We start from the raw sequence: 23,293 nt of genomic DNA, 5'->3' as shown, positions 1-23,293 counted from the left end.
AGGTAAGGATGGCACGGCACTGGCATGGCTGAGTTGAGACTTGCTGGTCAAACTAAAGGGCAAGAAGGAAATGCACAGGCAGTGGAAGCAGGGACAGGTGTACTGGGAAGAGTATGGAGACACTGCCTGGTTGTGCAGAGATGGGGTCAGGAAGGCCAAAGCACAGCTGGAGCTGAACTTGTCAAGTGATGCAAAGAATAATAAGAAGGTTTTCCATAGGTACGTCAGCTACAAAAGGAAGGTCAGAGAAAGTGTACTCCCCTGATGAAAACGACTAGCAAACTGATAACAATGGACAAAGAGAAGGCTGAGGTACTCAACAGTGGTTTTGCCTCAGTCTTCACTGGCAGTCTCTCTTCCTACAGCAGCCCAGAAAGCCAATTGTGTCCTGGGCTGCATCAAAAGCGGTGTGGCCAGCAGGTTGATGGAGGTGATTCTGCCCCTCTGCTCTGGTGAGACCTCACTTGGAGTACTGCATCCAGCTCTGGAGCCCTCAGCACAGGAAAGAAGGCTGGAGCATCTCTCCTATGAGGGAAAAATATGAGAGAATTGAGGTTATTCATCCTGGAGAAGAGAAGGCTCCAGGGAGACCTTATTGTGGCCTTTCAGTACTTAAAAGGGGCTTATAAGAAAGATGGAGACAGACTATTCAGTGGGGCCTGTAGTAACAGGACAGGGAGTAACAATTTTAGACTAAAAGAGGGTAGATTCAGACTAGATATAAGGAAGAAATTTTTTACCACGGGGGTGGTGAAACACTGGAACAGGTTGCCCAGAGAGGTGGTAGATGTCCCTCCTGAGAAACATTCAAGGCCAGACTGGATGGGGCTTTGAGCAACCTGATCTAGTTGAAGATGTCCCTGCTCATTGCAGGGGATTTGGACTAGATGAGCTTTGAAGGTCCCAAGCCATTCTTTGATTCTATGAAATACAAGAAGACTCTCCCATGGAAAAGGCTGTTATTTAAAAATGGTAAATCTAACCAAATAAAAAGTCACAGCATGTTGAAAGTAAGAAGGACATCAAAATAGCTAAAAAAAGAATTTGAAGAGCACCTTGCAAATGACACTTCATCTGAGAGCAAAATTTTATTTAAATACAAGAAAAGAAGGAAACAAGCTAGGAAACTGGTGGGCTTGCTTGATTACACTGGTGCCAAGGGGGAACTAAGAAGTCATAAAACTAGGGCAGAGAAGCTGGATAAATTCTTTGTTTTGGTCTTAACTGTGAGGTTGCGGAGGTTTCTGTACTCAATGTATTCTTCACAGCAGATTAGTCAGAGGAGCTACACTTATTTTAGGTAATCATACATGAAGCATTAGACCAAAAAGGTCTGTCAAGATTTCCAATATGACTCTTATTTACAAGGATGACTTCTATCACCAGTAAGATGTAAGAGTTGGAAGGAAAGAAGAAGATAATGAACTGCACAGCCTGGTGGAATGGGGTCAACAACGCTCCTCTGATGGGAAATCCTGCCTCTCCAGCCTCCTTCTGCTCTGCTATGGTTTCAGTGATCGTATGCATGAAGGAGACCCAGTAAATACAGGAAATGTGGGTATTTGAAAGACCTTAGACAAGATTTTTCAGCAAAAGGTTAAGGTTATGAAGTTGTTATGAGTTTGGAAGGAAGGTACTTCTGTGAATTTAAAGTTGGTTAAAGGATAAGAAGAGCAGAATGAGGCTTCGTAGTTTTCAGGCTGAGTAAGACTCAGCAGTGGGTCCTACTATAGATTAGTGTTGAGACCAGTTTTTTTCAATATCTCATGAATGACCCCAAAAGGGGTACATGCAATGATATCTCTAAATGTGAGGATGGTATTAAAATATTTCAGGTACCCAAAAACTGAATAAATGACAAGGAATTACATCAGGCCTTCACAAAACTGAGTGGTCAAAAAGGTGACAGATGAGCTTTGGTATAGATACACATAAGGTAATGTATCCAGAGAAAAATCATCTAAACTCTAAAAAAACATATGGGAAAATGTAAATGCAGAAATGCTACACCCCAAATACTGCAACACTGGAACTAGACAGAATTTGCTGAAACTAGCAAAAGATTGACTTAAGACAAGTTAAAAAAATGTAGAACCTCTGAGACTTGCTGCCACAGGAAGCGTTGGAGATAAACTATGCCAGAATACTAAAAAATACAGATTCATGGACAACACATCCCAACCAAATACTAAGTGGGGGAGATGAGCCCCTAACATGCCAGCAGAACCATTTTAAGTGCTGAAGAAAACCATAGAAAGAAGCCAGTCCCTTGTCTTCTCTTCAAACAACACTTCTTACTGCCAGTGTCATAAACAGGTCTGGTATAGATCTACACATATAGGATTGGCATTTCTTACACTTGCAGTTCTCATAATCCAGCGTTTTGAGTATTTACTAGCCCCAAGATGAATAGTTCAAGAGGTAGACAGGTGGGTAAGGGGAAAGAGATCATAAGTACTCTTTAAGCAGCAGGGGGTAAACCTTGAACACTCTAAATGTAAAATGCCAAAGAATACATTAAATATACTCATTTAATTACACATTGTCTCTAAAATTTATCCACTAAGGCCCTACTTGAAGGATAGAAAATCTGTTATGTGATGTCTCTTCATGTTCTTTCTCTCTCTTTTATCTGGGAGTTAAGTTATGTGATTACTGACCACTTCAAAAGCGAATCTTTCTGAATAATTCATATAACACGGCAACATGAGGCAAGGTTAAGAGAGCCTGTGGATATCTCTACATATCAAAAACAGGCAGAGAATTCTGATAAATAAAGGGACGGCATTATATTTCAAAAAACACTAGAGGAAGATAAAATACACAGCTGGAAAACGGAAAAAAACATGAACAACTGGCTTTGCCCAGAAATCACTATTCTCTCAAGGATTTGGCACCATGGTAGTTGGTAAAAAAACCCAACAAGTGCAATTATTTTCAACTCATATAATTTTAATTGGTTGACATGACTAAATCCTTGACAGAATTATGAATTAAAGACAAAAGCAGTCTTTATCTGTCAGTTTGATTGCACATGCTTAACAGGAAAGTGATCCCATCACCAGAGTTTTAGAAATACATCAAAAACTGTGCTCGGAGTAAAAGCTTCAGATTTTTTTTTTCCTTTTCAAAATTTTTCACTGCTAAATGCCAGGTGTATTCAGCTACTGCAGATCTGATGCTTTTGCTATCAAAATGCAGGGCAGTTAACAACAACTCAATATTCTGGACACAGGACTGGGGGATAGAACTGAACTGTTTTAAAGCTGCTGCACGCAGGGAGTACTGGGTCGCTTTGCCTATAATTTGTTGCTATGAACCCAACATTCTGATGACCCTACAAAGAAGAGTGGATTTTCTACCAAATCTGAATGGGTAGACAGGGACTTCCAGATTTCTCCTCAAGATGCATTTGCTTATGACACCCGATACTGAGTACCAGAAACAGGAATGGAGCTACATGAGCTTGATTAGGTTAAGTTCTCTTCATCGGTGAGGAAATCTCCAGCTGATTTGGTAGGCACGTGGACTCAGAGCCTTTGTAAGCTGCTTACTGTTTCTCAGTGATGGAGATGGGTGCCTACAGTCAAGAAAGAAAAAAAAAAGCTCATCTGCTTTTGTCGTGGGACTTAACATGTACAAAGCTACATGGAAAATGAAGTTCTCTTATATGCCTCTTTGCAAGCTCTTTAGAGACATTGCAGGCAAGTAAAGAAGACATCGTTGCTGTTATTTCTCCTTTAAAAGTCTTCCATGATGCTCAGAAGCCTTAGAATCATAGAATCATAGGATGTCCTGAGTTGGAAGGGATCCACAAGGAACATCGAGTCCAACTCCTGTCCCTGTGTAGGACAACCCCACAGTTCACACCATGTGTCTGAGGGTGTTGTCCAGTCTCTTCTTGAATACTAGCAGGCTTGGGGCTGATTGGGTAACAATACTCAGACTGACTTTTATGGGTTTTTGTAGTTTTGTGATATTTTCCTGGTAAAAATGAAATTTGACTGTGGTAACCAAACACTATTATGATAACTATCAGTGATATCACCTAAGAATTCAGTATTTGATCAAAGTTTGATATTTTAAAGAAAGAGGAAAAAAGAAACATGAGCCAGAACTACAATCTCAAACTATAGTTTTGGACCCTGGATCTTTCATGGCTTGAGAAATGTCTGCTAGAAATTTTGGCTATGAAGAGGCAGCTCATCTGATCTTAGTTCAGATTCTGACCTTTCTTCCCTTACATCTATTAAAAGCATTGTTTAGGGCTTCTCAAAGACAATTACTTTTTTAAGCTAAAAAGTCAAGCTGATGAGTCTCAGAGCCACGTCATTAGAAAGTTTATTACAGAGTTTAACACTGATGTTAGGCCAAAATTACTTTCCTTCTTTTCACTAGAGAGCAAGAGATTAATCTCATGACAGGCTTAGAGATTAAGAAAATGTTAATTATGCCAGTATTACTACAGTGTTGACAGATGAACTTTGGTTAGGTCTACCGTAAGTATTCTGAGGTGAGGGTTGTTCACAGGCTACTGTAAGATATCTACAAAGATAAATAGAAAAAAGAAAGCAGTGTTATTGAGAGTTTTGTCTAATTTTCATGCTCTGATAAAACATGGACCTTTCACTACAAATCTTCATTGATTTTAATTAGGTTTTACAGGTAACAGTTAACTAAGCAGTTGCATCAGTACTGCATACTTGAGTAGCACTTTTTATAGCAGTTGGAGCTCAGATTTATCAGTGTCTATGTGCAAAATATTAGCCCGGAGCAATAAAGTCAGACTGTAATCGGAAACATACAAGGAAAATAAAAGCTCTCTTCTGTCATGTCTTTAACCCGTCACTCACAGGAAAATGCCAGACTTCCCTCAGCTTCAAGTCATTACAGTGAATCTTCTGCCACATCCTTGGCAGGCTCTTTCAGTCCTTTTAGAAACAAGATAAGCAATAAAGCAGCTGCTGCTGCAGATCCTTTCTGGCAGAATTCAGATTTCCAGTAACGGTTTAAAGATTCTTTCCCACAACTCTTTCTCCTGGTTCTTTGTTTGGTAATTCTTTTTTTCCTCTCCTTCCTATGTAGAACATTAAGGAGAGCTGGATTTGTTTTCCTCTTTCCTGCTTCATTTGAGCTGAAGCATATTTTTTTTTGCCCCAAGTAGAATGGGGCAGGACCATTCAACCTGGTTGGTGCAAGCAGAGCTGACCCGTTCAGGAGTCAGCAGTTGGTAGGAAAAAGCTCAATGATGCATTTGTGTTTCTGGAATTCCCTTTGCCATAACCTTGTCTTGACTGCATGAGTCTTTGCTGTTCTAGCTATTCTTCAGATTGCTCTCCACCTCAATTCTCTTTTAATTTTCCCTGTTTTTGTGAGCTCCAGAGACACCACATACTGAGTGTCAAGCTGGCTGTTACAGTACCCAAGGAAATTCAGGCAGAGCCCAGGTGTGACCATCCAAATAGCTCAAACGGTCTCCAGGTCAGACTTCCTAAAGCTGCCAGCACAGCTGCTGCTAACATTTCTGATCTTCTGTGGTATATTCCCCTCCCCAAGAAAAGGGCAGTCCCTACCTGCAGGCTCATCACTACCGTATCTGAACACATGAAGAAATTCCTCCGGAAGACTTGGGTCTGTCAGGGCAGAGCAGGACAGGTGTTTGTAGCGCAGCCTGCAGAGCCATATGAGTGGGATTTCTTCTGTGGAAAGTCCTACACACTGTCATTTGGGACTATTTGCTCCTTCTAGAGTATAGAGAGCTGTTTTGTAGCTCTACGGACTGCATTTAGCAGCAGCACCAGCATACCAGGATTTTGCCCATGATTATTTTTTCCCCCAAATCCTCTATTTGCTAGATTTCTTCACTGATGTTATTCAGATTTTTTTGTAGAAGACATTTTTAATGTGTTAATTTGTACTCACATGAGGCCTTAAGTAGCCATTCAGTGCAACAAGTATCTATGAAATTCTACCTGATAGAGGGGTAGAGGGCGTGCAGATGTGTCAGTCTAATCTAACTTGGACCATGTTCCAGAGAGGTCCTTCCCACAGGTTATCCTGGCTTTCTGTTCAAATGTTTGGAATTACCTGCCCACCCTCCTTCTCATATCCCTGTCCAGCCAACATATACAACTTCAATAGACTCTGGGTTTATCTGGCTATGATATATCCCTTCAGGAGTTCGCCTGTAATATTTAGATTCGTTTGCAGATGAAGCTGCAAGGAACTGTCTCCTCAAAGACCCTGTAAAAGAGTGTCTCTATTAATTAAATTATGCTAACTAACCTGATTAGTTTTACTCATGCCAACTACAGCTACTTTTCTAAAGCTTTTGTGATGCTTCTCTGAGAAATACATGAATCTCTGAAATTTTCAGGGCAGGTATGTGCAACTTCTGAAAAAAACCCACAACTGTGCTTTTAACTGATAAAACTGTTCTATAGTTATCTAAATAGACTGTGATGAATAATTTTGCCCCAGCAAAGTGAATGCCTGCTAATCACTAGGAATATAATATATTGCGGCAATTAGTCAAAAGAGAAAAGCAAACTGTTCCTTGTACAGACAAGTGGATTAATGGCACGTAATCCTTACACAGCACCTTGTGCTCTAATCCTTTATCAGACTAGATTCTCCACTGGCAAAGAGGCTGGTGTAAGGCTGGGCAGCCCCATCATTTAGGTTCTTATGCAAGGAAATGAAGTGTCATTCAGGTCTCAAATATGATTATCTATATTGACTGAAATGTCACTATTTTAGCAGGAATAATTTTGTTCCTCCATTTCATTACAGTGTATAACACATCTTGGGATCAACTGGTAGAAATCAGTATTTCTAAATTCAGTATGCTCATAATTTGGAAAGCAATTCACCTCATTCTAAAACAAATTGCACCCCGAGATCACTGTAATGGGAGCCTGGATGACTCAGATAACAGCTACGTAGCAGATGCCTAAACTTGGGTGAGCTGAATCTAAACCCTGTGTTTGTGTATTGTTTCCTTCCATAGACCAGCAATGCTCTCCCAGGAAGGATTATTGCTGAGAAGGTGACAGGACCTACACATCAGGTGTCTTTTTTTGTCTCTTATCTCCAGTACTGATTCACAGTATAACTGTTTTTTCCTCCATGATCTCCAGTTTCAACATCACATATGAATGAGGCTGAAATGTGGATTGAATCCTTATGCCTTGTTACCTGATCAATAGATACCCACGAGCAAGTGAGAGGTATTGTAGTGCACACTGCAGAGGAATAGCAGAGGAATGAAGCCTTAAGGATGCTAAAGGGCGAGAACAACAAGACAGACCTTTCTTGGTGGAATTACATTTGGTAAATAAATAATTTCTATTACTTGGTGCACTTGACACCAGTATTATCAAGAGTTTTTGAGGTCAATATGCCCATATTTGTACTTAAATCTCATACCTTGAAATCAGCTACCATAATATTTTAGTGGATAGCTTCCTATAAACCAGTACTACTCCATGATACCATATGATGGCCTTTATGATCAGAAAGTTTAGTGAGTTGGATCAGCAAATCCTATGACATCTGACCTTTGGTTTGTCTTCTTTAAATACTAATATTAATTTTAAATAAAATAAGATTTATTCTTCAGCTGGGCATTCTTAAGAATGATCATACCAAGGGACTTCTGTTATTTAATTTGAATCAAAATCTGGAGAAAACTAGCTCTTTTCTTGTACTTGACTGACAGTAAGTTTGGGTAACACCCAGGATGATACTGCTTCTTTAATGTATTCATACTTCTCACATTCCCTGGTCGGTCATATTCCTCTCAAGTACAAAGACACTCAAGCCTTTGTGACCCTGGTTGCTCCCACTACCTTCATTTTCTGCAGTGGATTTTCTTTGATAATGCTTCTTTTTCACTATACTATGTGTTTGTTTTCCCAGTGACTCATACTTTAGACTACACACAAAATATCTTCCCACACAGCATACATGGCCTGTCAAAAGCTATCATTTGCATCCATACTTGAACACTCAGTGTACCTTTTCATGGCCTTTAATATTAGGGGTCTGCGTGAAGTTTTGTGCCAACTGAAATATAAACTTAATGTTTTTTTCTTGATCAGTTAAGCTTTGCTTCCATATCCTGATAGAGCTTTCAACTATTCTTGAGCCAGCAGCCCATCTCCAGAGTGGAAATAATAGACTTAATTAGAGTTCACTCCCAGATAAATGAAATGCATTTTATGTTGAACAGCAAACCTACATCAGTTGTTAATTATCATTGTCTAAATTAAAACATATTTTGGAAAGGCCTGAATGACTTCCAGTTCCTTTCTATCATTAAAGTTCCCTCCATTTCAGACCATTTCCCTCCATTTCCATCATGGACACTCGCATAATGCAATTCAAGTAGATTTAGCTTGTCTCTGAAACATTTCCTTTAAAGCTTTGTTTAGAAGAGATTCCTAGAAAGTAGTAATCATAGAAACAAATATATTGTACCTTTGAATGACTACATAATTAAAAGTTTGTCAAGTACACATAAATCAAAAGATTTTGTGACAGCAAATGTTTCTGCAATTCCTTCCTAGGAGCTAGGTAGCTGTATCAAATTTATGTTTATACCCCTTGCCCTAAGACCCAAACCCAGGTATCTTGCATTGTGGCAGAAAAGACCAAAATGTCCTAAGCAGCATCTTATTTTCTACCTTCTTTGGTTAGAGCAGTGATAACACTTTCCATGTCCTGAGCCAGATATGGGAACTGCACCCTCAGGTGGTGGGTACCAGGATGCTCAGACCCACCTGCTTCCCAGACTCATTTTGTCTCTGTCATCCTCACGGGCTGTAGGACCCATTGGCCATGCCAGCCTTGCAGCTACAGATATACCAGGGACTATGGCCTTTTCAAGTGCTGCACCGCCACCCGCCTCATCCTGAGCCTCTTATGTGAGATAACCAGAGCTTCAGAGATTGTCTCCAGTCACACTGCTTTGTGGGACTTAACTCATTACACTGAGGGGAAAATAATGAGGGAAAATTTCATTTCAGTCTGCATCTCTTTTCATCATTCCTTCACAAACTGAAATGGAGATTTAATGATTCTTTGCATGAACAACCATGTGGTATAATCCTGAATTATACCAGTGGGCTAAGAAATGGATCTGAAAAATTATTGTATTTCAACAGATGGCTTCTGATGTGTAATTATCAATATATGTAACATGCAGCTTTTGTGCAAGGCCTGGTTATCTGGCTCGTTCTAGTTGTTTACGTGTATCATGCATTTCCTAGGTGCCTGTGGAACTACTCTGACTCAAAACAGTAGAGAACAATAAAAATGTCTATTTAAGTCCACAACCACTCCAGACACTAATGGGCCTATGAGAGCCTTTGGCAGGCACATCTATCCAGCACTAAGAGCACCAGAAACAAGCATGGATGACAAGAATGGATTTAGCTGCCAGCTACATTTTACAAGGCCATTCATTCCTACAAACACCTAAGACTTGTAACATGGTTTCCAGCTGTGCAAAGTAATTAATTATAATAGAACACAAATAATAATTTGTCCCTCCTCACTCACAGTAATTTTCACTTTCTAAAAGCTGTGTGTGCCCAGTTTGTGTGGTTACTGCAAATGGTGTTTAATATCCAACAGCGAGATTTAGATGAACAAACACAACAAACGAACAAGGAGTTTGATTGAAGGGGTGGTACGTGCTGATGTGTCATGCAGTGTACTAATTTCAGGACAGCCCACGCCCCGTCTGCTCATACAAATATTGAGGTGACTCTGCACAGGCTGCTTTGCAGTCAAGGACAAGGTGAGGGAGCCCAGCCAGGCAGAGAGTGCTGCATGGCATTGCAGGGAGCAATAACAACAGCTATTTAGACTTCAGACGCTTCAAGGAAAACTTCTTTGAACATACAGGCATTGAGTGAGTAGTTTTAGAGGTGCACTCTATTACCTGGTGTTGGCACAAGACTTCTCTGCAAGGGAAGGTGAAGTCCCCTTGCAGGGACAGGGAGTCATCAGGAACATGAAGAACTCACCTCTGCCAGCCACAGCTGCTGGCTCTCAGTAATTATCTGCCTGGTTTCTTAATGGCAACAGGATCAAGAAACCCACAATTCACTGCAGTGCTAGAGAGGGGAAAAACACAGTAAAGATCCCAACCCCCTCCAAACCTGCAGGAGGTGTTTGAGAAAGTGAAGTGAACATGACACAAAAGACAACTTAAAGCTGAGAAAAGGCAACTAAAGGCGAGATTTATGACTACGCCGGGAGAGGTCATAGAGTTACAAGCCTCAGGCATTATGATTCTGTGTAAAGAATATGGATCTGTCTGAGGAATATTATGAAAGTACAATAAAGCAAAGAAAAATAAAAGAAACAAGCACCAAATTGATCATCAAACATTACAGTCCGGATCTGTGCTCGCTTCGGCATGTCTGAGCAGCTCAGCATCTCACAGCAGGCTTATTGCCATGTTTCCTCCATAAGGGAGCTGCAGCAAATCTTCTGATTTCTGAAATGTACTTTTGCTCTGTTTTGTTTTAGCAAACAGAAGAAGATTATATGTTTCACTGAGCCAGGATGCAGACTTTCCCTTTCTGATGAGGTCCCTACTGCTTCAGCTCTTCCTTTCACACTGCTATCTTATCCAACAGTTTCTGGAAGCCCAGCTGTGAATCTACAAGACCTTGTCTTTGGGTCTTTCCCTGTGTAATTTTTGATATTATAAGTTTAAAAAACCTGAACTCAAACGCCTCTTCCCTCAGTCAGCGGTGCATCTCCCGTGAACGCACACATGCTGTTGCAGAAAGTGTAGTCCTTAAGGGTTGCACCAAGCTCTGGAGCACAATTTAATTAAAAAATCAATCCCTCTGTAAAGAAAATGTGGGCAAAGTAAAAGGGATCGTTCTGAATGGCACAGGGATTAGGAGTTGATCCAAGAAGACGACAAGGTCACGAGTGTGAAATAATCTACAGAAAAATGACAGTATAATAGTTATCAGCTGAACTTTTGCAAAAGTTGGATTTAAAACTCAGGACTAATATTTTCTTTTCTCTCTAAGCAGGTCTTTACGGATACTTTGTAAATATACACAGCAGCTCCTGCTTTAGGTTCTTGTCTTCACTGGACGTTCCCCCAGGCAATTTCACATGAAGTGTCACCAGCAGTTTATCTGGCTTCACTTCTTTCTCACTTTCAGATTAAACTCTGAAGTTCTTTCTGACAAGAACCTTTGGGAATGACTGTATCTGTCCTTAGGACTAGTTTTCAGTTCCATAACATGTGTGTCACCTTCACTGACTATGACTTCTAGGGGTACATAACACTTTGCAGTGGGCAGAGGGATGAAGACCACTGTTCCCATGTCATGGAGTATGTTGTTTCTCTCTGATGGACTTCCTACTCTTGCAGTTTTGGCATCACAAGTGAACGTGATTCAAAGATTTGCCTCCGCCTTCTTCTTTAATGAGAATTATCCACAGCTGCAGTAGGTTCATTTGCAGCTTTATTAAGGAATTCTCACTTTCCTGCTCTGCATTTGACTTCTGATCGAGATGTGAATCTCATTTACTTACCTGTTACACAGTTTTATGGAATGAATGGTTATTCCAATCAACAGTCCCACTTTGCCCATCTATTTTTTAAATGTCAGAAAGGCTATGACATTAGTCCCATCCTTTACTCTTTCCACCATACCTTATATTCTGTGAATTTTTCCCCCTTTCTTTTTACTCATCTCACATAACAGTATGAATATACCTGTTCCTTTTAAAAACAATTTGCTAATACTTTGCAGATTAATTAACCTTTTGTCTTTGCTTCATGTATTGAATTCCTCTCCTGAACTCATGTCAGGGTATCAGGAAAATGTGGATGCAGGAGCGTAGTGATGCCTACACAGCACATGTGTTGTACTGTGCACATGGCATGGCCCTGCTCACCCCTTTTCTCTTGCTTCTTAACTGAGGATAAATCCTTTCCTAGATCTTCAGAGTAAATGGTGTCTCCTGGTGCTACTAAGCACATTAATTCTGGGTTTTAGGATTTTGACACTGGACTAACCAAAGGTTATTGCTTTTCCTGTGATACAGGAAAACCATGTCTTTCCTTGCAGAAAACAGGGATATACTCGAAAACTAAGTTTCTCTGGCAGATTGTCAGATTGGTGACTGCTGGGTGGGAGCTTGCAGTGGTAATTCATTCCCAGTTGCCCTTCCACAGCAGCTGAGATGCATAAAGGCAACCTGGAGCACTGTTCCTTATTTACAGCACATCCATTGCCTCCAGGGAACAGAACACACTCTGTAGGCCGCGTAACGTTGCCACCACATAAACCCAAACCTAACTGTGTGTTTCTACTGCACAGGTATGTCCTTTTCTTTGAAGCCAGATTTGGTGCACTCCTATGTATTAATGTGCCAAATAAATAAGTGATGACTGCTTTGTTTCTATGCTTGCTGGAAATGCCAGCTTCCTGTGCACATTGCTGTGGACACTAGTAGCAGTTTTAGTGCCCATGGAAACATTGCATTACTGAAGCCTATACCAGTGGCTTAAGAAGTCTATGCACATAAGATCACTGCAGGAGTCCTCATCTCTGCTCTGTGATTATTCCCTTTATTTTCTGAGCCTTCAGAGTTGGTAGCCATCAAAGACTCTGTATGACAAACATGAAAAATAAAAAATAGCATATTTATACAAAGAGCAAAAAAAATGGGGAAAATCGTTGTCCTGGCTTCTTGTCTTCCTTCTCGCATATCATGCCACAGCTCTTCTTGGGCCCTTTTTACCTCATGGAAGTCAATTTGAGACACTGATATCAAGGTAGCATAGCATAAGCTGAAGTCCAGTTCAATTTTAGGTACTGCACTTGATCCTTGATGCTAAGTGTCCCAGCAGAGCCCAGCAGGCCTGTCCACACCATTGTGAGACACTTTATAGTGTCTGGCACTGATCTGAGCTCTGCCATCTCGGGGGGAGATTTCTTCCTATTCATTAACATTGCAGATGTTTGTCTGCTGTAGAAAACCTCAATAATACTTACAAAGCTGACCTTTTCTTGGCTGTGGCAGCAGAGTCTAACAGATACCCAAATTTCTGCTCCGATATGTAAAATTATATAGCTCTGCTTTGTAGCTCAGGTCACTTATACGTATAAGAATATAGCCTCATTTATTCTGTAAACCAAATACTGAGCCAGAATGGGATGATATTTGTTTCTTGGCAATGACAGAGAAGAGTGCTTCCCTCAGTTCCAACACCAATTTAACCTGGCCAGCACCTGGAGCTTTGGCACGGTTGTCTTAAAAAAGCTTTTCATAAAACACCGCAATATGGAGAGGAGGTATCTAACTATGTGTTATTATTAGCTTGAATCATACTTTTGTGAATCATGAAGGAAAACAGAAACACAGCTGGCTAAGCATTGCCCTTTAAATGTCAGGACACTGTGTGTGTGCATATGTATGCTTATGAAGATTTAAATTTTAATTCTCTGATGTTTTCTTCACACTGTGGATTTCAGATGAAGTTATTTATAATATGCCCAACCCATGATTAGTTGTCAGGAATTATTCCAGAACCACTAGTTGAGCACTTAAAAGTTTTTGGTTCTCTGAAGCACTTTTCTGGGTTTTACTGTTTGCCTACCCACAAGTAAAATAAGCTAGACATTTTATGTCGGGAGCTTTAGTATCTGAAATATCTGCTTAGGATTCACCCCTGAGTTTGTGTGTTGATAAAAAGTTTATAAAAAGCCTATTTGAGTACTTGATCTGAACTTTTTGCCAGCTTCCCTAACAGCTTCAAATATATTACAGCTTCACAAGTTTAGGTTAGGATGGGGTGACCATTGACCTTAAAGCTTTCATAAGCTTCTGGTTGTGAAAGCTTCTGTCTTTCTGTGCAACAGAGAGTTTCCATGATGGCCTTCGGACACTCGTTGCTCTTGGTGAGACTGCTAGGTTCTCTTGCACAATAAGATTTCCTGGTCTGCAATCTGGGTGAAGAACAAGTGCTGCAGATGGGCAAACTCTGCTGTCCCAATCACCAAATCCAGGATTTTAGAGCAGCACAGACTCTGCATTCCCCACCAGCTACTACTAGCTGGTTAGATTGTCAGACCAGCTTTTTTTGTAGTTTTCCATAGAGGAAAAAAACTCCATTATTTTGTGCCAAATAAAATTATCTTCTTTAAGGCTAAATATTTGATATCACTGTTGGAAAAATATCTCCTTGGTCTGTAATCTGATGCCTTAGCAGTTTGAAATACTTGCTGGAATCTCTCAGTGATCAAAAGTAAATAGGCAGGATAGGTATTTTATGATACAATTGTACACTTACTTCCATGCAACACCAAAGAAATTTTTCTTTAGCTATACAGGAAAATCACAGATTCATTTAGACTGAAAGGTTGCCCAGGACCGTGTCCAGTTGGGGTTTGAATATCAGGTTTCTTCAGATGAAGACTCCACAAAAAAATGACAAATTAAACTAGAAGAAGTAAGTTAGACCAGAATTTAATGTCGCCTTCTTCTGCCAGACCTTCTACACTACAACACAAGAAACAGAGAAGGTTTCCTCTGTGGATTAATTTAGATTAAATATTTTTCTTTGTTTTCTGACTTACATACTGCTGTTTATGAAAGTTACATGTTTCAGCTCTGGGAGAAATTGTTTTCTGTATATAAATAAACCTATATGGATGTTTAAACTTGTCAAGTGTTTCAGAATCCTTTGGGATGAAAGGTGCTATTTAAATGTAAAATATTCTGTTATTATTTATTATTTCTTTACACATGGTAAGTGCTACTGAGACATTCTGTTTGTTGTAGTTGTTGTGATGGTGTTATGTGACCTGGCATTGCATCTTGCCACAGCACGCAAAGTTTTATTTCTGAAGAAATTAGTTTAACACTCATCGTTCAGTTTTCCACTAACACAGTATTTTATATTAGGTGTATCTAACTCTTTTATTTCCCAACCTTATTTTGTGAGGTGTGTGGAACTAACATTCTCAGAGAAATTAATTTGCCTTCTGTGTTTTTCCCCAGCTTTGCTCAGTGTCATGCTGAAAAAAATGACTGATAATGCTAAATATTAGACTTCTACTGCATTTTGCTTGAGGACCCACACAGATGCACTAGTCTTTCACAAGCAGAAGGAATAAAAGAAACTATAACCATTTTTACCCAGAAAGAAGTCAACACATTGGGATATCTTCTGGGTTTTGTCATTCCTGGTGCATGTTAAGCAGTCAGTTCTCACACCTTCCTGCATGTGCTACAGAGGAAGCCTCACCCATACTGGCTTGTTTTCTCATCCCACCTGTAGACTACTGCTATTCTCATTTTCTGAGAAGGCAGAGAAAGATCTTCCACTTGCTCAGCCTTGTCTATCATCTGTGTAAAGCAGTCAATGGGATAAATTACCATATTTGTTTTTTTTTTCCTAAGCTTCACCTCTCTCTTAAGTCCATTTTTGGTGTTTCACATATTAATTTAAAGATATTCCGAGAACTGCAGTTTATCTCTCCAACAGTGCGTTTCTACTGCTGCTTGCAGCGGACGTATCATGCCTGGAAGCTCACAGGGTTAAATGGTGAGGCGCTCTGCCTGGGGTTGCTCTGGCAAGGAAATTTGGTACCAACATCTGCAGAAAGCAAAGAGGTATTGGCTTTTTCATGCCAGTCCAGGGACAGTGAAGGAAAGGAAGAGGAACATCAAGCCATTTTAAGATACGGTCATAAATGGGTTACAGGGATAGATGACAGTCTTTTTGGTTCAAAACTACAATTTTGGTAATTCCTAGAACTACAGACAAAAGCCACCTCTTTTTTTTTCTTCATTCAAAGAGTTTTACACTTCTGTTTATTTTAAAAGTGCTACAAAACTCCATTTCCTTTGAGATGTTTCTCATGCAATTTTCTAAGGAATCAGGTAAGGTAGGAAAATGATTCTTTTCCAAGTGGTTAGAGATTGAAGGTGAACGGTTACTACTCCACAGTGTGTACATGGGGATTGCAGTGGGCTTCTTATTTATTTTTCAAGCACTGTGGCTCTACTTTGGAGTTGAACTGTGAAGTTTGGGAAGAAATAGGTTCACAAGAGTTGTTCTCTGTGTGGGTATGAGACCTACTGACATAGAAAAAACAAATCTGTATTAGAAAGAAATAAATTTTTGGAGGAAAGAATATTATGTGTAGAGCATGCAAACACCTCTTGTAAGACTTCTAGAATAGATTATTATTTTCTAGATTTCTTTTAATAGGCTACAGTTCGTTGAATTTCTCAGAAGTATTCTGCAAAATTTTCTCCATCAGAAAATGCTGATTTCATAAATAATTCAAAGGAATCATTCAGAAATTGCAAGCCTGTGATTTTTTTTTAGAAAGAATCACCACATTTCTATTTTTAAATTACAATTTAGATTTTATTAGTATTATTATGTAAACACTAAATGATTTTATTTGTTTATATGTTCAGAAAGAACAGATGTCAAATAAAACAGGAAATATTAATATACAGGTCAGGAGCATCCTAACTGTTTTTCTCTTTAAGAAATGATTTTAAGGAGAAGGAACATTTTTATCCACCAGACATGACATTTAATTTGACAATATTAAATGCACCAATCTTATTTTAAAATTAAATGTAAAACTATCACTTTTTAAGAGTACATTTTGGATCATGCAGCAGTATTATCCATCTGTTGGGGAGCTTTTAAAAATATTTATGGAGAAGTCTTCCCATCAAATGAAGGGCAGTAGTGAAAAATTATCTCAGTCCCACTGTGAATACGGTCTTACTTCAGGAGAATTTAGGTTGCAAAATACAATTTTCAGTAGCTGAGCCCTGAGCAAACGCATGGATAAAGTTTTCTAAATCTGCATTTTCCAGACAAAGAAGATGCCTTTATTTCCTTTTGTGAAGAAGATCCTAGGAGCGTCACTCAACTGAGATATTGCCATTCCCATAGTGAATCTTCTTGATATATCATACAAGTGTTACTATTATGGCAGAAGATTCTGCATCTTTGATTTATGTACACATTCGATCATTATGGTTCTGCTGAAAAAAAATATATAAGCATGAAATGGGGCCTGAAAGTTGGAAAATGGGTACTGGTCTGTGGGGTGGGTTGTAGCAAGTCTTATATATGCTGTTGTTTAAGGGTTTTTACAGATCAGAAAAGCCTATGACACTCCTATTGTTCATATCAAATGCACTCCAACGGAGTTGGTCTACATGGACTGACGGAAATAATAAATGGAGATATGTGACAAGAATAAGGTGATTGTAGATCTGTGTAAGGGCAGAATCTGCTCCTTATGGATATTATAAGATAAGGGGAAAAGGAAAATACTGAGTGCCATCCAGGAAGGGTCTTCTCTGGGAGGTTTGAACCATAGTATCACCACAGCCACAGTCTGGAATAGGCAACTCAAGAGCTCTTTGAAGGACTCAATGGAAGTCCTGGAAACCTAAAGCACAGAAGTTACTGAAGTTACAGGTCAGGTGCTGTGTTCCCAATTCTTTCTACAAACACCACTCAGGGCAGTACCCGTTATGTCACACACATTCTGAAAAATAAGTATGTGTGTCCGTGCTTCCTTTATGCTCCAAGAAAGAACAGGAAAGTCACACTGGAGAATGTATTATGAGATTGAAATAGTGCTTAATGCTGGGCATTACTAAAATTGTACTTTTGAAGGGTGTTTTTCTTGTCATTCGCTTCACACATGCTGGCATAGGCTCTAAAACTTTGAACAGAGGCATAATTATTTCAGGACTAGAGCTGTTTGTGAATACAGGGGGGAATCCATTTATTTTATGTCAAACTTACCTAAACAGAAGCAGAACGCTCTGCTGTGCCAGATCAGTCTGTCACAGTCCAATCTGAGCTCATGTTCAAGGGGAATCCTCCAGTGCTGGATGTAAACAACATCTGCCACTTTGCTATGATTACTACACAAAAATTCAGGCCAGTTACTCTGTAGCTGCTTGAGGCCACAGCTCTCCTGATTGCCAGCCAATGAACTAGTTAGGGCTTATTAATGTGTTTATATTGGTCATTAATATCCTTCTGATTTGCCCTCTGTGCAAATTAGTCCAAGTCTTGTGAAGTCTAATCTCTTTGAGGAAAGGTTGCAACAAAAACACAATGCACCTACTCATGTGAAAAGCTTGAAAAATGTTGTGATCTGGATTTGCTTTTGTAAGGTATTATGTATACTAAATAATCTGGAGTCTTATGGGTGAGAAGCACTCTGTCATTCTCCATCAACTTCATCCTTTATAAAAAAGTTTGAGAAAAAGCAGGAGAACTGCATAGCTTTTTTATGTTGATCAGAAACCCTCTCAGACTGAAAATCCATCCCTTCTTCCTCCTAATCCATCTTCTTGGTCTGCTTTTAAAATTTCATATTCCCTTTCATAGAGGAAAATAACCATACTGAAAATTTGTAAGGAAATTCTCTTTAAAATGAAAGGGACACATAGTCATCTATCTGGAACCACTGCTGAACAGATAATTACATATTCTTCTTAGAAGGACTTGGCTAAAGAAACGGAATTAGCATTTTAAACAGTTTTGTTCTGACATTTATACCACGAACTGTTAAGAAACTTCAGTTAAACACTGCGATGGGGGATAGCTACGCAAATTGTCTTAAAATCTAAATAGCTGATATCAATATTTATTAAAAATACACTATTGATGCTGTCAGTGTAACAGGACTTCCAGTTCCTATTGCACCTCAAAATTAAACATATATCTTAATGACAATTGGATGGCGAGGCTGGATGCAGACACCAATGCTGGGGAGAAGCCTGGTTCAGTGAAGTGACACAAAAATATTGAAAACTGGAAAATACAAACTTTTGCAAATTTATTTTGACATTTCTTCACTCATCACTTGTGTGACAATGCCTGTCCCCGGGTCATCTCTGAGCAGTGCTGACACATTCTGAAATAGGTTCCAGCTTCTAACTGCAGCACCTACAACCTTTTCATAAGTGATCAAGGAGGTCCTGCTATGTCTGCAGCATTTTCTCTTGTTTACCTGGATTGGACCATTCAGTCTACATGATGATACCCAAAAGTGTCACTTTCTCTCCCTCTTGGTGAGATGATACTTTGACTTTCTTCCTGTTGTATTAAGATCTCAGCCTAGAGGACCGTTAACTTTTTGAAGCTGAATGCTGCTTAACATTTTTGCCATTTGAAATTACACTTAGGATCCGCTTAGACTCTCCCCTGTCAGGTTCAATGAGGACAACTTTGTTCTGGTTATGAAAGCCCAAATTAGAAATCTCAGTGCTCTCTGAATCTGAAAACCTTAGCAGAGAAACAAGCTAATAGCACAACTGAAAAGCAGAACAATGGTTTCAGGTATTTCAGTTGCTTCCATGAAGGTGATGATGCTGAAAAAAGTACATATCGTGTACTAATTGCAATCATTGATTTTTATTGTTTATTTTCCTTGCAGTTTCACACAGTAGAAAGTTTTGATTCATAGCACACTTATTAGAGAAGACCTGAAATTTTGTGCAACTGGTATACGGCTGACTGTTCGCCTTCTGTCTAAAAAATAATCTTTCCACTTTTTCTATAAAATCACATCTTAGCATCAATCTGACACAACATTTGAGACACTCACTCCCATTTAGAGTGCTCTAATTCCCAAACTGCAGGAGCACATACAGTCAGCATGGATTTGGGGCATCAGAGTTCCTGTCTAAGGTGAAGAAGAGCAAAGAGAGACAGGACAGTGAAACTACTGACTGGTGCAGCTGAGGTCTCAGTCAGGCAAAGAAACGAAGTTGATAAAATCTCTTGGAATTTTGTTCTCTGTTTTACTTGAACTCGGCTTTCCCAATATATGTTCATGAGTGTATAAAACGGCATATGGATTAGAGCATGAGTGTAATAATATATTTGGAATTCAGATTTATCACATTGCTGATACTAGATGACTGAGGAAGGACAGAAAATGTGCTATCTGCTGCTTTTTTTTTTCATGAAATCATTTTTGATAATTATCTTTATAGCCTTATTGGGCATCCAAGAAGTATCACAAAGACTAGACCAGGAGAGGATGAAAATGGTTTCTTACAATTTCCTGTGTTTGGATTTGTTTTTAATGGTGCAAGAGTGCAAGTGTCTGGATCTTCTCATTATTAGCAGTGGACACAGATGATCTGGGGTAGCCTCCAGCATTGGTGGACCCAGTTGGTTTTGGTTTTGGTTTTGTTTTTCCCAAATTTGCTCACAACTTACATAGATTATGGAAAGAAAGCACTGTTATTTTAATTTTGCATATGGGAAACTAAGGCACACTGAAATTATATAATTTACCAAAGCAACTTGGTGGTAGAGATAGGAATGTTAGAAGTTCTGTTCACAAGAATTTCAGTAGTAGGTTAATTGCACAGATATGTAAATGCACACAAAATCCCTTCATGGGTTCACCAATTGACTTGGGACTTTTTGAATTTCAAGATTTTTTATTTCAAGAGCTACCAAAATGCAACTGCCTGTTTAAGAAGAAAACCTGGGCCTCAGGAACCCTCTGATTTTCAATTCCAAGCCTGATTTCCAACTCCTACTTGTTTCTTTTCTTCTTCCAGATCCTCAGTTGCACTTTGTATGTGCCTCACAGCAATTCTGGGGATGGGCGGAGGGGGAAATGTCATAGAAGTTACTCATGCTAATATGCTTTCTGCCATATGTTTAAGAAAAATCTCCTATGCAATATTCTCTGTGGAGCACTCCTCTTGAATATTTTGCAGGGGATTTTTAAAAAACGTATACAGTGCTAAAGTCAGTCTAATCCTGCCAGCAAGTCTGGGGAAATAGATAGTTTCTTCCTACAGGAATACATTTACAGTCTTCAAAGTTATGCTCTGTCTAGTGACACATCTCAACACTGACACCTCAGAAATCTCTATTGTACACACATGACTAGTGGCCTGTGGTGCAAAGGAGTATGACAGAGATGCAGTTTATGACACTGTCAAAGCTTCTTCCTTGATTTTCCCTCTGGTAAAAATGATATCAGAATATCTAAGCAGTTTGCAATGGTTCCAAACTAAATCTATTTTCAAGCACAACATGGTCCAGGCGCTTGTCCATTCACAGCATTTGTGGAGCATTATCAGTACCTATGCTGGATTAGTTTGGAAGCTTTTCCAAAACTGGCAGTCTTTGTAAAAATCCTTTATAGATAAACTTCTAATCAGCCTCTTCCTAGCAAATGCAGAGTAAATCCTGAGCATCTGTCAATTTTACCTGGATCTCTGAGTAAAATGTGACTTTAATATTTGTGTCTCTTGGTAGACAACCAATTCCAGCCCCTTTCACAGTGAGTATTCAACACAAAAACACTCATCTATCGTCCATTCTGGTCAAAAGAAAGCAAGTGACAAACAAAGTAGGAGTGGGAAGGTAGCTTGAGTTTCATCATCATCATTCCTTCAACAATATGAAAGGTATTTTGTATATGTGACAGTTTCTATGCAATTCATCATTGTTGTTGTTAACATTATTTTTTATATCTCTAATTCTTTATCAGTTTTATGTGTATCTAGTCACATGCTCCCATTTATTGTCTCAAATATGGGGTTTATGGGTGTTAGAACACATAGATAACTAGTTAATTTGATTGCCTGTTTCAGGTCCTATGCAACTGCTGTAATTTTGCTCTTATTCTGTATTTCTGGTACATACTGAGTTTTGGCCAGTAACTGCTGTGTGAAGGTGAGAGGAGGTATCAAGCTAAAGTCTGAATGAGTGATCCATAATGTCTTTTTTCCTAATATCCAGCCCTTCTTCCTTTACAAAAGCAAGTCTCCAACCCTAAGCTATGCCCTATGGCATGCCATTTCACAGCAACCAATGTCTTCTAAAATCACTGTGAGTCATCCCAGACTCTGCACGCTCTCCTCCATTCTTCCTCAGCTGGTCTATGTTGAAAGCAACATTTCATACACACCTCAGCTCTCTCCAGACACTCCTCCTTGTTGCTGTTGACCTGTACTCCATCTTCTCATTGCTCCATTTTCACTGGAAACTCTTGGAGTTCATGGAGTTTATTAAAAAAAGTTAAATAGTTCGATGCTTAGAAAAAAAAAAAGAACTGCCAAAACTTTTCAGACACAGTCTATTGATAAACTTTTAAGCATACAGTGAATGCTGATATTCAGAAGAATCACTTATTTTTAGGTTTTTACTTCCTGAAGTCCACAGATTTTTTTCAAAAAGAGAGGTTTATGTTTAACATTATGTTACAGCTTCTGAAAGAGAAGCAGCAAAAAGATTTAAATAGTGGAGTACCCAGGAAAGAAAAATCAACACTTTTTTGTTTGGAGTCTATTATTTATTGGAGAGAGTGAAGGAGACCTTGGCTGCTGAGGAATTTTGTAAACAACAGCAAGAATTGAAGTTATGGATGTCAATGCCCTGAGGAGGAGGATCTGGGGTAAGGTATTCCAAAATGCATTTTGGGAGCAACTGGAGCTAATTAACTAGTTTACTTTCAGAATCTTTGGCACTCTTTGATGCTTTAAAACTTGTAGATTTAAGGTTAAGAGAGGGAAGAGACAGATTAGTGATTATGTTTTGTGCTGCATGACAAATAAAACTGTTGCTGAGGTTGGTGGTTGTGATGGGATCATCTAAGGTTCCATGGAAACTTTTCAACCAGGGAGAATAGTGGCAGCTTTAAGAAAAGAGTGGAAGAAAGCTCTGGATCTATTGATGTATTATGAGTAGACCCTCACAATAAAATGATTGATGGCATAGACTAATGGCCAAGAATTGCTATTCTCTTCAGGAACAGGCTCAGTCTGGAGATCTCAAGATGGATGAAATTTTGGTTGGAGTCAGGTCTGGGAAAGAAAGAGTCGAAACTTACCTGTGGTGGCAGTGTGTGCGTGGTATAATTCAGAATATTGAGCATAATAATATTGAGCATTACCCAGGAGTTAGGCTGAATGTCAGTGTTAATGAGAACACGGGGTGGGGGGATGTCTGTCTTTTTTGACAACATCTATGGGTTCATGAAAACTTTTTTACTGTTTTTTTTTTTAAATAAGAAAAATAATAGGATAAATGATACAATATGGCTATGCATTATATAAGAAAAGTAATATTCATGCTTGTGTCTTCTTGAGATAATGGCTTATCTTTGCTTACTCTCAGCTGTGACTGAGAAGCATAGTAGGGTTAGGGTTAGAGTTATGGGAATGAGGGAGATAAGTGCTGTAATTATGGTTGTATAGTGCAGACAGTACT

This window comes from Streptopelia decaocto (assembly GCF_964273445.1).
Source record: "Streptopelia decaocto genome assembly, chromosome: 2".
Lineage (NCBI taxonomy): Eukaryota > Metazoa > Chordata > Aves > Columbiformes > Columbidae > Streptopelia > Streptopelia decaocto.
The sequence above is the reverse complement of the archived record's forward strand: the minus strand, read 5'-3'. Positions refer to the sequence as shown.